The 17174-nt window shown below is 37.8% G+C and overlaps 1 protein-coding gene across 1 annotated transcript in view; it reads left to right on the top strand.

The window, feature by feature from the left end:
• The window catches only part of prr16 (proline rich 16), a 65458-nt gene extending 53886 nt beyond the window's left edge, over positions 1 to 11572 (top strand). Inside the window, exon 3 of the transcript XR_009062704.1 lies at positions 9441 to 11572. The gene's annotated coding sequence lies outside the window, so the exon portion shown is untranslated. The remainder of the gene's footprint in view (positions 1 to 9440) is intronic.
• The last annotated feature ends 5602 nt before the right edge of the window (positions 11573 to 17174 follow it).

The raw sequence follows: 17174 nt of genomic DNA, 5'->3' as shown, positions 1-17174 counted from the left end.
CACCTGCAAATGAGTTTTCGAAAAAGTTCAGCATTCACACTGCGCCAATTGAACTTTCCGAGTATAAGTAGTAGTTCAGTAGTGGACAAAAGGCGCACTCATTGATTGGAGGAATAAAAGAGGAAATACCTCCCTCCTGCATTATTTTTACATGTGAAACTGTATATATGTTGTTGTTTTTTTTTTTTATTATTGTCTTTTTGCAATGGTGATGTAACCGTGCATCTGTATGTTTCAATTTTTGTCAACTGACTGTTTTGTGAAGAAGTTTGTATCCATGTATGTTTGAAAAAGAAAAAAAAACATAATATAGCTAAACATGTGCGGATTACCGGTGTTCGGCCATTCCTTACTACCCGGCGAAACGTCCTACACAATGCTCAGGGCGCTTGCGCATGCATTCACACGCATGCGCACATCGGTTGGAAGCGGCGAGTACTCACTATTTTTGTTTTTATTTAGTTATTTATAACCTTTTCACAGCCTCAAAGATACTTTTTGCATGTATTACCCTCTCATACTTTTAATCATTGTGTTTTTTTGTGTTAGCTTTGAAGCAGTTGACCACATTAGTCGAGTAGCGTATTTAAACCGTCCTTATTTGACATAACTACATTTAAGTATTTTCTGCAGGCATTTTATTAGTACGTTATTCCTGTATGCATCTAAACAAAACAAGTTCACAGCGCACGGTAGTACTTTAGGTGTCAAATTCGACTAATGTACGACGTTTCGCCGATGTAGGATATTTTGGCAGAACACCGGTTTCTAGGTATACCATTGTAAAACCGCAAAAAAATTACGTAATACCGTCCCTAAGGTATTAGCTATTTTCTATGTCCCAAAAACGCATGGAGAAATCCCTCGCTTGCAGCTGTAAGGCTCAACCCTCCCCCACCGGTTGTTGCTCAGTGTCAGTGAGTCAGCTGTGCTACACAATGGCTGGAGGAGGTAAAACTCCTAAATTTTTTCCCCTATTGAAAAAAACAAAATCGCTGGTATGGGAATACTTTGGCTACGGAAAAGTTACAGACGGGCACAGCTTAGAGGACGAGGGCCAACCGACATGTGAAAGATGTTTGCGGAGGGTGGCTGCCGATGATGCATTACCTCCAATATTATTTCGCATTTATACAGAATTAAAGGTTAGTAAACACTGCCATCCCACCAGCTACGAGAGTTAACTCCAGTGTGTTTAGTGTGTCTAGTGGTGGTAAAATGTGGCGTTTTTTTTCTCTCTGGCAACTGTCTGTGTTGAGAGAGTGTGTGTATAATATAAACATGATGCGAGTCTTACACACATGCTTTTTATGGATAATAATTCCATTTTCCATATTTTTTGTTCTGATTGCAATAATGTTGAGGTGTGGCTTTGGGTTTTAAGCTCATCTAAAGGACTACATTTATTCTAATTTGATTTAGAATATTTTAATTATTTTTTTTGTTATTGTTTAGATTTATTTTAACTTAACATTATACTTATGTTCCAATTTGCTAATACTGTATGTTTTTTTTTTTAAACCTAGATATCTCAAAGAAACACATTTTAGAGCTGTAATTGCAGTACCGTGATACCGTGAAACCGTGATATTTTGGCTTAAGGTTACCATACCATCAGAATATCATACCAGCACATTCAGCACAGCATAACAAATCGCTGCTCGGCTGGTTCTGTGTATCCAATGGAACTCCTTAGCAACAACATTTGGTCATGGCTAATCGTCTGTCATTTTGCCATTGTTGATTTTGAGTAGCGTCCGCGCTGTACGTCCGCTTCCAATGATGCTCTGCATGTACCGTCACAGCCTAGAGCATGACAGCTCCACGCTATAATGCTGCACATAAAGTAGCAAAGCACACACTGCTCCGATTGTATTCACAAGCGAAGCAGGGTGCGTTTAAAGCGGACCGAGACCCATGATTTTTGAGCGGACTAGAGTTTGGTTGTTTGGTCCGAACTACAGTTCGGATGCGCATTCATATTAAAGGACTCTCTCAGAAAATTAACTCCGGTGTGTTTAAAACGTACCAAACAGTGCCAGTGTGAAAGCCCCCTTGGTGCCGTCAGTCGCACTGAAACATTAGCATTCACAGCTAGTCCTCACAATTTTAATGATTTGTGACGTCTATTGTTGTCAGTGTCAGGCAATGAGACAGTTTAATAGTATGAAATTAAAAAAAAATAATAATAATAAAAAATCTGACCATAATCATTTTTTCTGTATTAATTCATTGTAATTTCATTCATTGAAAACAGTGGTTCTTAACCTTGCTAATGGTACCAAACCTTACAAGTTCCACATGTGCATTCACTTAACCGTCAGAGTTAGATAATTAAGCTTTTTTTTTTCCCTAATTCAACACTGATGAAGTTAAGCTAACCAGCTAGTATCTACTGTGAGCAAATTCCTGTTGAAATTTCTTCTCACTTTTGCAGCCTGTTTTTAAAAAGGTCCAAATTTATTTATAATTGAAATACTGTGTATATATATTATATATATTTTTTATAATTTGACAGTAGTATATGGCAGAAAATACTCAGGTGACTTGAAGTTCCGCTCTGAGACCCCCAATTTGGCCAACTTTCAAAATTGTCCGATATGCATGTGTGATACATCATTGGAAAGCTTGAAATCTCAATTTTCTGGGGAAAGAAAAAAAATTTGAACAGGAGGGCATTTAAAAAAAAAAATTCTAAACAGCAAAACCGTATCTGGAGGTGAGAGCAAAAGTAGAGACGCCATGACATTAACGAGATATTATTGCGTACTTACCTTGTTACGATCCAAAAATTCCATGTAGCATGTATCACCGAGTCTCAATACACAGCTGTGAATGGCCACAGCTGGATTTTATATAGATTTTGTGGGTGAAACATGGTAATATAACAAGGGTGCCATCAAGGAGTGGTCGAGATTTTCTTTTCCATATATATACTGTACCCTTTTAAACCTTTTTTTTTTCAATTTTTCTTTGGATTGATTATCATCTAACATATCGGAGAAAATGCGACAGTAACACAACAAAAAAAAAAAAAATACAATTAAGCTATAGATATGAGGTAGATATCTGTGAATTTTTTACAGACGCCATTTTTTTCATTGTGACGTAATTTGTTTAAAAGTTTAAAATATGCGAGTGAATCATTTTTTTAAAGTCGTTTTTTTTTTTTTTTTTTTCTTTAATGAAATATTAGACATCAATGATTCAAAGCCAAAAATGACAGACATTTTGAATAATAAATATAATTAATTACCTTCGTTTTATGGCTGGGTTGAAACAAAAGCGGTTGCGTGACGTCTGTAAACGGGGGTTTCCAGGGTAAAACGGAGAAATTAAAACTAGTTCAGGGGCTTAATGCGCCAAGAATCTGCTATGGCAGCATATAGACATATTGTTCTATCAAACAAGACAGTTGTTTTGGCTAAAAATACAGCAGTTTCTTTTAAAGAGGAGTGCAAGAGCAGAAACTGCTTTTTCAGTCTTGTCTGTGTTTTCCGCCATATACTAGTATATATAAATGTCAGTCTCAAGATTTATTTCCGTCCAGTGTTGCATTAATTTTTCACCAAGATCTTGCATTGATCATGGCAGAGTCGGACCACTACGTAAAGCCTTTTCCAGCACAGCGAAAAAGATTCTCAATGGGGTTAGGATTTAAAACCATAACAACAAACTTTAACTGGTCATCTGTTCTTGTGATTCTCTGTTTTTAAAAACTTACAGTAATTCCATTTCCATGTTTAAGTGAAGCAATTGGATACTTCGCAAATATAACCAGAGTGGATGCAAGTCATAATTTTTAGAATGTCAAGTTAATTAAGGTTTAAAGCTGGCTGAAGATTTAAACCCAGTAGACGACTGACAAGGAAGACATGCTGAAACCATTCATCGAAGAACTCGAATAATTGGATCCCCAGGGATCTTTTATTTCTGTCGAAAAAAGGTGTTGCTGTTGTAGCAATTGGATTGGAAGAGTTTTAATAAAGTCCAAATTAAGTCTTATTGTTGTTGTTTTAGTACCTCACTTTACCTGGTGTCTTGGCTCTGAAATTGAAAGCATCTTCTTTCTTCACTATAAAAAAGGATTAAGAGTGCAAGGAACATTTACCGTTTATCGACCGTATCTGACATCTTGGTTTGGATACCCTTCAAAATCAATCGGGCGCTTGCCCTGACATCCTTGTAAATGATGAACTTCAGCTTCATTGCTGATCGGTTGATTTGTCGGCAGTGCATTAAAAACGTCAAACGGCGGCACAATTGTGCGTTGCCCCTTTGTCTATTTTCTTCCCCTTTTGCAACCTGGCAAATGCATATCACGCCATAAAAGTGTGCAATAAAGCTCAATAAAAGTGTCAAGTGTGAGCTACACACAAACGCCTGGCCAGTGAATATTAATTAGCCACCTTGTTTCCTGCTCGTCGTTGAAGGCGACGCTCTGCCAACCGCTTATCTACGCATTTTTATCACATTTTTGTGGCGTGATTGTAAAAGACAGCATTGGAAACAAAGCAAAGTCATTTAGGCCTCAAAGTCTGTATAAACGGCTTAAAAAGTTAAATGACTTCAAAAGTGGAATTTGGCTCACTTTAGTGATAGGAAATGGAGTGCATCCTTGTCTGTTAGTGCAGTCCTACCAACAGCCAGAGAAAATGCCCACAAACAAAGGTGAAAGGCAGGAATCAAACCCTCAACCTTAGACCGGTGAGGCGGTCATGTCAACCACAAGCAAAAGTGGGTGGAGTATCCCAAAATTTTACTCAAGTAAGAGTCATGTTACTTAAAAATAATATTACTCAAATAAAAATTGTCATCCCAAAAAATTTACTCAAGTACAAGGAAAAAAGTATTCGTTAAAAAAAAAAAAAAAAAAACTCAAGTAATGAGTAACATTGTGAGTAACTTGTTACAATGTCAGATTTTTTTTTTTTTATGTTTTTTTTTCCTTTTTCCCATCATCATCTAATATGTTATTATATCGTTCTATAACCTATTAAAAAAAACAGAAAATCACATTGTTTGATTTTTAAAGAATTTATTTCCAAATTAGTGGGAAATAAGTATTTGGTCACCTACAAACAAGATTTCTGGCTGTCAAAGAGGTCTAACTTCTAACGAGGTCTAACGAGGCTCCACTCGTTACCTGTATTAATTGCACCTGTTTTAACTCATTATCGGTATAAAAGACACCTGTCCACAACCTCGGTCAGTCACACTCCAAACTCCACTATGGCCAAGACTAAAGAGCTGTCGAAGGACACCGGAGACAAAATTGTAGACCTGCACCAGGCTGGGAAGACTGAATCTGCATTAGGTAAAACGCTTGGCGTAAAGAAATCAACTGTAGGAGCAATTATTAGAAAATGGAAGACATACAAGACCACTGATAATCTCCCTCGATCTGGGGCTCCATGCAAGATCTCACCCTGTGGCGTCAAAATGATAACAACAACGGTGAGCAAAAATCCCAGAACCACATGGGGGGACCTAGTGAATGACCTACAGAGAGCTGGGACCACAGTAAAAAAGGCTATTATCAGTAACTCATTGCGCCGCATGGGACTCAAATCTTGTACTGCCAGACGTGTCTCCCTGCTGAAGAAAGTACACGTCCAGGCCCATCTGCGGTTCGCTAGAGAGCATTTGGATGATCCAGAAGAGGACTGGGAGAATGTGTTATGGTCAGATGAAACCAAAATAGAACTTTTTTGGTAGAAACACAGGTTCTCGTGTTTGGAGGAGAAAGAATACTGAATTGCATCCGAAGAACACCATACCCACTGTGAAGCATGGGGGTGGAAACATCATGCTTTGGGGCTGTTTTTCAGCAAAGGAACCAGGACGACTGATCTGTGTAAAGGAAAGAATGAATGGGGCCATGTATCAAGAGATTTTGAGTGAAAATTTCCTTCCATCAGCAAGGGCATTGAAAATGAGACGTGGCTGGGTCTTCCAGCGTGACAATGATCCCAAACGCACAGCCAGGGCAACAAAGGAGTTGCTTCGTAAGAAGCATTTCAAGGTCCTGGAGTGGCCGAGCCAGTCTCCAGATCTCAAATCCATAGAAAATCTATGGAGGGAGTTGGAAGGCCGTGTTGCCCAATGACAGCATCAAAACATCACTGCTCTAGAGGAGATCTGCATGGAGGAATGGGCCAAAATAACTGTGTGAAAAGCTTGTGAAGAGTTACAGAAAACGTTTGGCCTCCATTATTGCCACAAAGGGTACATAACAAAGTATTGAGATGAACTTTTGGTATTGACCAAATACTTATTTACCACCATGATTTGCAAATAAATTCTTTAAAAATCAAACAATGTGATTTTGTTTTCTTTTTTCCACATTCTGTCTCTCATGGATGAGGTTTACCCATGTTGTCAATTACAGGCCTCTCTAATATTTTCAAGTGGGAGAACTCGCACAATTAGTGGTTGACTAAACACTTATTTGCCTCACTGTATAAGTTAGGAAGTTATTGAGAAGCCTTTTGGTTATTGATATGTTTGCTGTCCTATAATTAACAGGTTAAGAAAGTTGTTTCATGGACCAAGACCACAACAGTCTCCTCTCCTTTAGCACCAAATGTTTTTATCTGATGGCAAAGCACAATACCTGTTGGGTTTATGTCTTAGTTCTGTGCTCATTGCTCAGGGAACACCTCTTCAATGACATTGACTAATTGATTGTGATTGACTCTATTATATTTATTTGAAGTAATAAATATTGACACTTTATTTGAAGTCGGGACTGTTTTCGTCTGTTTTGTTCATTATAATAATGTTCATGTCATCATGAAAAATCTGGTTAGGTCAAAGGCAAATCTATGTTGAATCCACCACTAGTTTTTTTTAAACTCCAAGTGTTCAAAAGTCAGGTGAATATACATTTTTAAATTATATTTTTATTATCGGTTATCGATATCGGTATCGGCTTTGACGAACAGGAAGTTATTGATATCAGTATCGGTTTTAAAAAATGGATATCGTGCACCCCTAATTTAATGTGATTATACATTATAACTTTTAAAATCTTGTCAGAATGTCTATCATTTGATTCCTCCTAGTGATTTTTCCATCTTTCCTTGCCATTTATATACACATAATAGGGATGTCCCGATCCAGGTTTTTGCACTTCCGATCCGATACCGATATTGTTTTGCACTTCCGATCCGATATCGATACTGGCCTATCTGAGCATGTGTTAAAGTTTAAAGTTATTTAGCCTCCTTACTTAGTTGTCAGACTCATGTTGAAAAAGGTTTTAGTACTCTTGATAACAACTTGCCAGCTGAATTAGGTGAGTTTGAATAACACACAACGGTTGGTAACAAGAAACTGACCTGTTTATTCAGTGACAAACACAAAACATTATAAAGAACAAACAGAAATGGCATAGTCAGTCAGTAAAACGTGCAAATAATATTGTAAACGGTCTTAAAAAAGCAAAACACACCAACAACCTCAGTGGAAAATCCCACAAATCCCCCAAGCTATTAGATGCTTTTAATGTTTCGTGCATTCGTTACAAAAATTGTATAAAAAGCCTCTCAGGTTTAAATAAACGACTATTTCAGTATCAAGTTAACATTTAAAAACATTAAATAAAATACTCAAGTCCCCATTCTGTATCAGCAGCTTTAAACTACATTCAATTCATTTAATTTTGCAAATCAACTGTTAAAGGTGTTAAAATTGCTCCCGTTATTCCATAATTTCCCTTCTGTCTACTTTCGACATGTGAAAGTTTTAAAACTGTTTTGAAGATAGATTCAAGTCATGATTTTGCCGATTTAGGAGTATTTTAGATAAAAAGTTAATTAGGTTCGCTTGGAAGGTTCACAACAACCTACCAGGGAAGTCTCCTGCTTTAAGATGGCAGCTGTTTACTAACGCAACTAGTTTTCAATAATTCAATGTTGCTAACGCCGTCGAGTCTGTCATGTTGCATCTTGGACTGTATACATATGATATCTATTATCTACAGTAAAATGATGTTGACGTAGTTTGTAGCGGCTGTCAGTAGCAGTCAGGTATTCTTGTGTTTTTTATCCAGCGGCATGAGTTGAGCTAAAGCCGTGAGTTGAGCATTGGCATTACCCGGGACTATGACAAGCATGATGTTTACTCTCTGGACGCAATGCGGTCTGTTTCTCATTGCGTCCCAAAGACCGCGCTGTGTATTAGTTCCGCTTTACTTGGCATATTTCAATAATCGGAATTTGGATGTTTGTGAATCGTTCTCGAATCTTCCACGGCCGAATCGCTCAAGGATGTAATGACGGCTGGGCATGTTGTACCGTGGTTCTAAGTGTTGGATGGTGCGTCTTTACTCACGAGAGATAATGGCTCGTCATCCAGAGTGAAATCTTCGGCAATGACTCTTGTTATTCCCTGGGCTTTGGGACTGTCCAGTGCCAGTTTGTCACGCATAGCAAACGTTTCTGCCAGTGTTAGTTGTGTAGGACCTTTCTTTTTGGTCTTCGGTTTTCTTAACATACTTCTTATATTGTTTGTGGTGGTATTTCGCTAAATGCTTAATTAGGTTGGTTGTATTCAAACTTCTTACAGCTTTACCACCACGTTTGACTTTATTGTGGCATATGTTGCACTCTGCCTCTTCGTCTTTGTTGTCCTTTAAGGTGAAATGATCCCACACAGCTGACATTTTACCGATAAAGTCTCTTGGTAAATTGGGAGACGGTAATGTAAATGTAGTGTGTTGAAGATGTGCCGTGAAATGCGGACCGGATTTTAGGGAAACCGAAGCAAAAACTGGAAAGGATTATGTAAATCGGTGCACTGGAAAACCATGACCGGACTTTTAAAAAAAAAAAAAACTGGATCAGAAGTCTGGATCGGAATTTTTCCGTGTTGGCCGATCCGATACCAATGCACATATTTTTGCCCATATCGGCGTCCGATCCGATCCAAATATCGGATCGGGACATCTCTACACATTAATACAACTTTTTACCCACGGCCATCTGCAGAACTGTCGTCAGGCAGTATTTCCACTACATTTGATCGATTAACATCACTGAAACCGTTGAAAAATATTTCTCAATCACCAACCACTCTCCCAGCCATGCTTTCGAGATTTTTAATGGTTTTGCCACCTGCTGCACCACAGTGGAGGATTGTACAAGCATTCCAGAAGTGATCTTGTGCTCAATGGAGCGACACAAGATGACAAAAGAGGGTGTTTAAAGAGTGTCATGGGGCACAGATTGTCTTGTCACTAAGGCTTTTTTAAGGAATGCTCCAGATGGCTATCTGCCATTAAGGTTCTCCCAGTGTAATGTGTGTATGTGTACGCAAGTGTGCCTTCCCTTACTTTCATTTCCCTCGGTGCAAATAGTTGTCGCGCCGACTACTCAGTCAAGAGGCTCTCGTCTATGTTTCCTCTAATGCCTTTGCTCTTTTTCATTCCCCTGCAGGTCCCTCTGAGACCCTTGAGCTTCACCGGCGAAGGATGCTGGAAATAGGAGGCCAAGCATCCATCTTGTTTTTGACGGCTCTCCGCCAACAGGAGATAAATCCAGCCTTTGGATTTGGACCACCTGAAAAAAAAAAAGTAACCCTGATGCAGGAACAGGGCGATTAGGATTTGTGGGGCTGTTTTGCAGACAGAAGGCTGAAATTAAAACGGAGGGGATGCAGTTGTAGTCATCAAAGTCATCACATTTTATTGCACAACAATATTATAGAGGCTTATTCATTTTGAATAAAAGATGAATTACACTTATATGGCAAATTTTGCCTACGTTGCTTGTCAGCGATCTGCCATTCAGTATTTGACTGCTCATTAGGTTAACTCATTGACTGCCATTGACGGCGATAGAAATCCACCCCATTTGACCTTGTTAGGCTGGCAGTGAATGGTCATGTTTCAGTGCCAGTGACGTCAATAGACGTCGAATTCATTCTGACTGTGAGGAGCTGGCAGCGATCATTCAGCCAAAATGTATTGGACATCTATTACTTTCAATGGCAGCCAATTAATTGCACTTTGCAAAAGCATAAAGAAAATGGATGAATGGAAGGATAGCAAAGCTGAGTTTATATTAGTTAAAGCTGTATTTCAATCAGTGGTGTTGCTAGGGTCTGTTGGAGCTCCATGCGAGAAATCCCTGGACCACCCACGCCGCAGAAATGTATTTTTTGCACACATAAATGCACAATAAATAATTAAACAATGTATAAAGCCACATCAAAAGAAACAAAGTTGGCAGACTATACAATATATATATCAGTGGTGGATCCTGGTCTCTCATTGAGTCAAAGTGTGTCCGCCAATGAGTGTTTTGTGAAGGTAGGGAAAGAAAATAGTACCAGAAGTCAAGTCTTCAAACACAAGCAGCTCTAATTAAAAAAAAAAACAACAACAAAAAACACCAGAAATAGAAGCTCAATTTTTCACTAGTCGTCTTTAAAAAAAAGCAAATGTCGCTAGCATGATGATGGAAGTCTCCGGTTCAACTCAGAACAACAAAATGAAAATTGAAAAATGCCTCCCGAAGATGTTAATACAACAAGATCAATTATTCACTCATTTCGCTGTCATTTAAAAAGGGATTTAGCATCAGACAGTTCCTCCAATCATTATGCAGAGAAGCTAGTGCCAGCTGAGACCCGTCAACTACCTATAGACCCCCCAGGGAAGCGCAGCGTCCGATGGGCAGGATAAACCCAGTGTTATAAAACCAGTGTTAAGAAGCTAATTCTGAACAAAGGTTGAACGTGTTGTAGCGCATATTTAGTAAATGACATGTACACACTACGGCAGGGGTGGGCAAACCAGTCCTCAAGGGCCGTAGTGGGTCCTGGTCTTTGTTCCAACTGATCCAGCACAGACAGTTTAACCAATGAGGTTTCTGCTGAAACAAAAAGCACCTGACTGCGATCAACTGATTGCGCTTGCAAGACACTTCTTGATGGGTTGGAACAGAAACCGGCATCCACAGCCGGCCCTTTGCGGAATAGTTTGACCACCCCTGCACTACGGTATACATTTGATCACTTATTTTTTTTATACTTTTGGGGAAGCTGAGCTTCCTTTGCAGTCTTAGAGCAATCGCCACACACACACACACACATATATATCGCACAAAAGTGAGTACACCCCCGCATTTCTGCAGATATTTAAGTACAGTATTGGCCCGAATAGAAGACGGTGTTTTTTGCATTTAAATAAGACTGAAAAAGTGGGAGTCATCTTATATTCAGGGTCTAGACATTATACCCATTCAATACACTAGATGGCGCCAGATATCATTGATGCGAACGCTGAACTTGAGGAGTAATGTTCTGTCATGATAGATCTCAGCTACTCCTAAAGTTAGCATTATTTTATTGCAATGTTTTTCCTTATCCAGATTTGTTTCAAGACAACAGTTACAGGTAGACCTCACTTTGATGGTTAATGCAGTTATTGCAATTTTGTTGTTTTATCACAATAGATTGGTTTATTTACAATTCAAAAACCAGGAGCCATTCGTTTACGAATGTGATTGCACTTTAGTTTACATATTTAAATGTTCAGATATTAAGATTTGAATGAGACAAAATAACATGCTTTTTCTCTCAAATATATTGTTATAATCATATGTTTCAGATGCACTGTAATTATTTTCTGTATAAAAATTAATTTGGTGTTCAAAAATTCGTTTTTCAAACTTGTCTTGAAAAAGAGGGGGTCGTCTTATAATCATGGCCATCTTATATTCGGGCCAATACGGTATATCTTTTCATGGGACAACATTGACAAAATGACACTTTGACACAATGTAAAGTAGTCTGTGTGCAACTTATATGATAGAGCTAATTTATTTTCCCATCAAAATATAGCCATTAATATCTAAACCCCTGGCAACAAAAGTGAGTACACCGCATGGGAACTACGTACATCCCTAAATGTCCAAATTGAGTACTGCTTGTCATTTTCCACCCAAAATGTCATGTGACTTGTTACAGGAGTGCTGTCAGCATTCCTGCAGAGATTGAGGGGGGGGGGGGGGGGGGTCATTCCCACCGCCATGCTTGACTGTAAGCATGACACACTTATCTTTGTACTCACCTGGTCGCCGCCACACATGCTTGAGACCATCGGAACAAAACAAATTAATCTTCGTCTCATCAGACCATAGGACATGGTTCCATTAATCCATGTGCTCTGTTGACATGTCATCAGCAAACTTATTGCGGGCTTTCTTGTGTACCGTCTTCAGAAGAGGCTTCCTCCTGGGGTGACAGCCATCCACACCAATTTGATGTAGAGTACAGCGTATGGTCTGAGCACTAACAGGCTGACCCCACATCTCTGCAGCAATGCTGACAGCCCTCCTGTAACGAGTCGCATGACATTTTGGACGGAAAATGACAAGGAGTACTCAATTTGGACATTTAGGGATGTACGTGCTTCCCATGCGGTTTACTCACTTTTGTTGCCAGGGGTTTGGATATTAATGGCTATAATTTGGGTTATTTTGAGGGGAAAATAAATGAACTCTATTATATAGGCTGCACACAGACTACTTTTCATTGTGTCAAAGTGTCATTTTGTCAGTGTTGTCCCATGAAAAGATATACCGTATTGGCCCGAATATAAGATGGCCATGATTATAAGACGACCCCCTCTTTTTCAAGACAAGTTTGAAAAACAAATTTTTTAACACCAAATTAATTTTTATACAGAAAATAATTACAGTGCATCTGAAACAAATGATTATAACAATATATTTGAGAGAAAAAGCATGTTATTTTGTCTCATTCAAATCTTAATATCTGAACATTTAAATATGTAAACCATGAAAAGATATAATTAAATAACTGGAGAAATGCGTGGGGTGTTCTTACTTTTGTGATACACTGTATATATATATGTATATATATATATATATATATATATATATATATATATATATATATATATATATATATATATATATATATATATATATATATATATATATATATATATATACATATAAACATTTAAATAGAAAAATGTTTAATAGTATAAATACAAACATCAAAGTTTCACTTTTCACACAGCGTCCACAGGGAGCATCAAGTGCTGGTTGCTACAGCAGATTGGGGTGAGCCCCAAGTGGGGGGGTTTGCTACTGCGGGTTCATTTCAAATGAGCAATTCCTAACGTTTCTTTGGAGTACATTTTGGCAGACCTCAGGGACCCCTTTATTGTTTGGGGCCCTAAGCAACTGCCAGGCTTGTCCGCTAGCACAGCCTCAGATTTCTATATAACAATCAAGAAAGTAATTGATTTTGGTGTTAAAGGGATCCACGGATAGAAAGACTTGTAGTTCTTAAAAGATAAACGTTATTATGAGTTAAAATGATTTTATATCGAAACCAGTCTTGATGTTTTCGTTTTTATACAATTTGTTGTTGGCGGTTATGTCACATGGTTATGCTGCCGCTCTTCCAGAGTATGACTCTTAGCGACATAAACAACCCTTTGAATTTGAACTCGAATTTGAACTCGAGAGGAACATTAATGAGCATTACAGCACTGTCGATAATTAACAAAACGAGCAGCAAAGACAAAATAAACAGTTAAGAAGGGATGACACGAGACGAGAGTAGGAACATAGATTTCATAACCAATTGACATGACACGGGAAACGGGGCCGATTCGTAGGGCACCTATTTTCAAAAACTTCAAATTCAAATATTACAAAACCAAAGCTGCTACCAACATAAAACCAAAACAGACACCTTAGCCATATATGAGTCTCCATGAGCAGCGGCATAGAAAAATTCAAAGTCTTTCCCTTATAAAATCCCGATTAATTATTTTTTATATAAGAATAACACAACTTAAAATGGCTATAAAAGTCTCAGATTTTACACTAGATGCACGAAAATCACCAAATGCAGAGATAATTACCTATATTTTCAAGCTCAATAGCAATATTAACATATGTTTTTGACCAATTTTTTTTTATTTACTGCAAGTTTTCAACAGCTAACAAATAACTTAATGTAACATAAGAAACGTAATACTTCAGGAAAACATGCAGAATAAATTATATGTAAATAGATAATTTATATACAATCACAACTTATTATAGAACTTATTATAGAATACAGTTGCCCTTTATTATTATTATATACTGTTAGCGAATGAGGCTAGCAGCCACCTGGCGTAACAGGAGCTTTTCTGACGAAATATCTTGTGAATAAATGCTTAAATCCCGGAATTTTTCATAGATACGGCCGTAAAACAGTCTCGATTCTTGGTTAAAAGTAGGGTTGTTTCGATCATGTTTTTTTGCTCCCGATCCGATCCCGATCGTTTTAGTTTGAGTATCTGCCGAGCCTGATATTTCCCGATTCGATTGCTTTTTTTTGCTCCCGATTCAATTCCAATCATTCCGGATAATTTTTCCCGATCATATACATTTTGGCAATGCATTAAGAAAAAAATGAATAAAACTCGAACGAATATATACATTCAAAATACAGTACATAAGTACTGTATTTGTTTATTATGACAATAAGATGGCATTTACATTATTAACATTCTTTCTGTGAGAGAGAGGGATCCACGGATAGAAAGACTTGTAATTCTTAAAGGATACATGTGACTTTGTATATTGTGACTAAATATTGCCATCTAGTGTATTTGTTGAGCTTTCAGTAAATGATACTGCTGCCATTTAACTTCTGCCCAAATGCATGATGGGAAGTGCAACCAAGACTGTGCGTCGTGGTACCAATTGATATATCTTCTCTGCGTTGGGAAATACCATAGAGTGTTAAGAAAAAGATCAACTACTACTTTTCTTCCCTACATTGCTTTCCACGATATTTCTAATGGTTGAGAGAGGGATTGTAAGGCTTTAGCCAATTTAAAAAAGGCTTCAAAGGCTGCCAAAATTCTCTCTACTCATTTTACGTTGCCTTTTAACTCTATGAGTACGTAAAATGGGGCCATTATAGATTGAACGCGAAAATGCGTGAGTGGGTAGTGCAGCGCATGCGTTAAATATTTAAATGTTATTACTGCCGTTAACTCGATAAATTTGATAGCCCTACTTTAAGCCAAAACTACAGACTCTGGATGAGTGTAAGACATTTTGTCTAACGTTACATACAATTAGAAAATGATTTAACTAAAAAAAATATATATATTAAAAAAAGGCATGTCCGATATTTTTTTTGCCGATTCCGATACTTTGAAAATAACGTGATCGGATCCCGATCGATCGGGACATCTCTAGTTAAAAGCAAAGAAAACCTTGCAGTTAGCGTTTATTTTACGTATATTGACGAAGCACAATACTACTATGTTAGCGAATAAGGCTAGAGGCCACCTGGCGTAAAAGGAGCTTTTCTGGCGAAAATTCTTGTCAATAAATGCTTAAATCCCTGAATTCTTCATAGATATGGACGTAAAACAGTCTCAATTCTTGGTTAAAAGCAAAGAAACCTTGCAGTTAGCGTTTATTTTACGTATATTGACAAAGTACAATGTTACTATGTTAGGGAATGAGGCTAGCGGCCACCTGGCGTAAAAGGAGCTTTTCAGGCGAAAATCCTTGTCAATAAATGCTTAAATCCCTGAATTCTTCATAGATATGGACGTAAAACTGTCTTGATTCTAGGTTAAAAGCAAAGAAACCGTGCAGTTAGCGTTTACTTTACGTATATTGACAAAGTACAATGCTGTTAGCGAATGAGGCTAGAGGCCGCCTGGCGTAAGCAGAGCTTTTGTGGCGAAAATTCTGTGAATAAACGATTAAATTCCTGAATTCTTTATAGATATGAATGTAAAAGTCTCGATTCTTGGTTAAAATTAAACTATGAGGCTAGTCAGTTACGAAAATTAGCTGCCAACATGTGTAAAAATTCCTGCGAATAAATGCTTCAATCACGCATGCATGGTACGAAAAATATAATATTTACCTTGAATCCTCGGACAAATCACTCCTTAGACAATCATTCCTGTCTGTAGGCTATGCAGTACAGCTTTCGTAGTTAAATCCAATTGTAAGTAAATCCAAGCTTAAATCTGACATGAGCGTGTGCCGTCTTCGGCTATTACTAAATGAAGCTCGGCCCCCTCTGATAAGGCATTGCGCAAAGAATGACGACGTGACACGTCAATAGTGATGATGTCTATGGTTGGGAAAAAAAACTGTGTTCTGCCAAAATGTGCTACACCGGCAAAACATCGACAAGAGGCGAATTTAATACCCAAAGTACTACCATGCACTTTCAGCTTATTTTGTTTAGATGCATACGGACAGACCATACTAAAGATGCTTTAACAAAATAACAATAATTGGAAGGTCTCGCCGCGTAGAAGGAATTGCAGTAACCCGGTAGTATTCGTTGAGTGATAGTGACAATCTACGACTACGTCGTCACCCTGAGCGTCCATAAAACAGGATGACCTCCGTAGGTCAAAACATGTACCGTATTTTTCGGACTATAAGTCACAGTTTTTTTCATAGTTTGGCTGGGGGTGCGACTCATCCTTTGGAGCGACTTAAGTGTGAAATTATTAGGGCTGCAGCTATCGAATATTTTTCGAGTAATTGACTGAAAATTCTATGGATTAATCGAGTAATCGGATAAAACAAATATATTTTTAGGTGAAGAGCAATTATAAATATACATGAGAAAACAAGACATTTCATCTAATCTTGAACCATTTTCAGTCAATCAATGTCTTTATTTTCGATGTATATTGTTGAAAACAGCCAACAATTGCATCTCAGATGTAACTAGAATAAAAAAAAAAGACTAATTCACTGCTTTCACTCAAAAAACTTTTAGATCTTATTAAAAAAAAACTGTATATACTGTATATCTTACTTAAAAATGCCATTACGCTTGATAACACACATCACTTAAAAGTTAGGATTTTTTTCCCACGTGTTTCAATTGAATTTCTATTTGTGTCAAGCCATTTTTAAGTTCTAGTTAAGTTTTAAGTTAGTCTAAACTGTAAGTCCTGATAGGATTTTGAGTTTTTGCAGTGTTCAAAATAAATGTATGATACAGGCTGTATTGGAGCACATTAGGGACCAGTGCTACTTGGTGTTTTATCCAGCAATGACTACTGAGCTAAAACTGATAGTTAGCAATATTAAGTTTTTATTTTACACCCTCATCACTCCACAACGCTATGTTATGTTAAA

This window comes from Corythoichthys intestinalis, chromosome 3 (genome assembly GCF_030265065.1).
Source record: "Corythoichthys intestinalis isolate RoL2023-P3 chromosome 3, ASM3026506v1, whole genome shotgun sequence".
Classification (NCBI taxonomy): domain Eukaryota; kingdom Metazoa; phylum Chordata; class Actinopteri; order Syngnathiformes; family Syngnathidae; genus Corythoichthys; species Corythoichthys intestinalis.
This window is presented reverse-complemented; position numbering and strand designations above follow the sequence as displayed.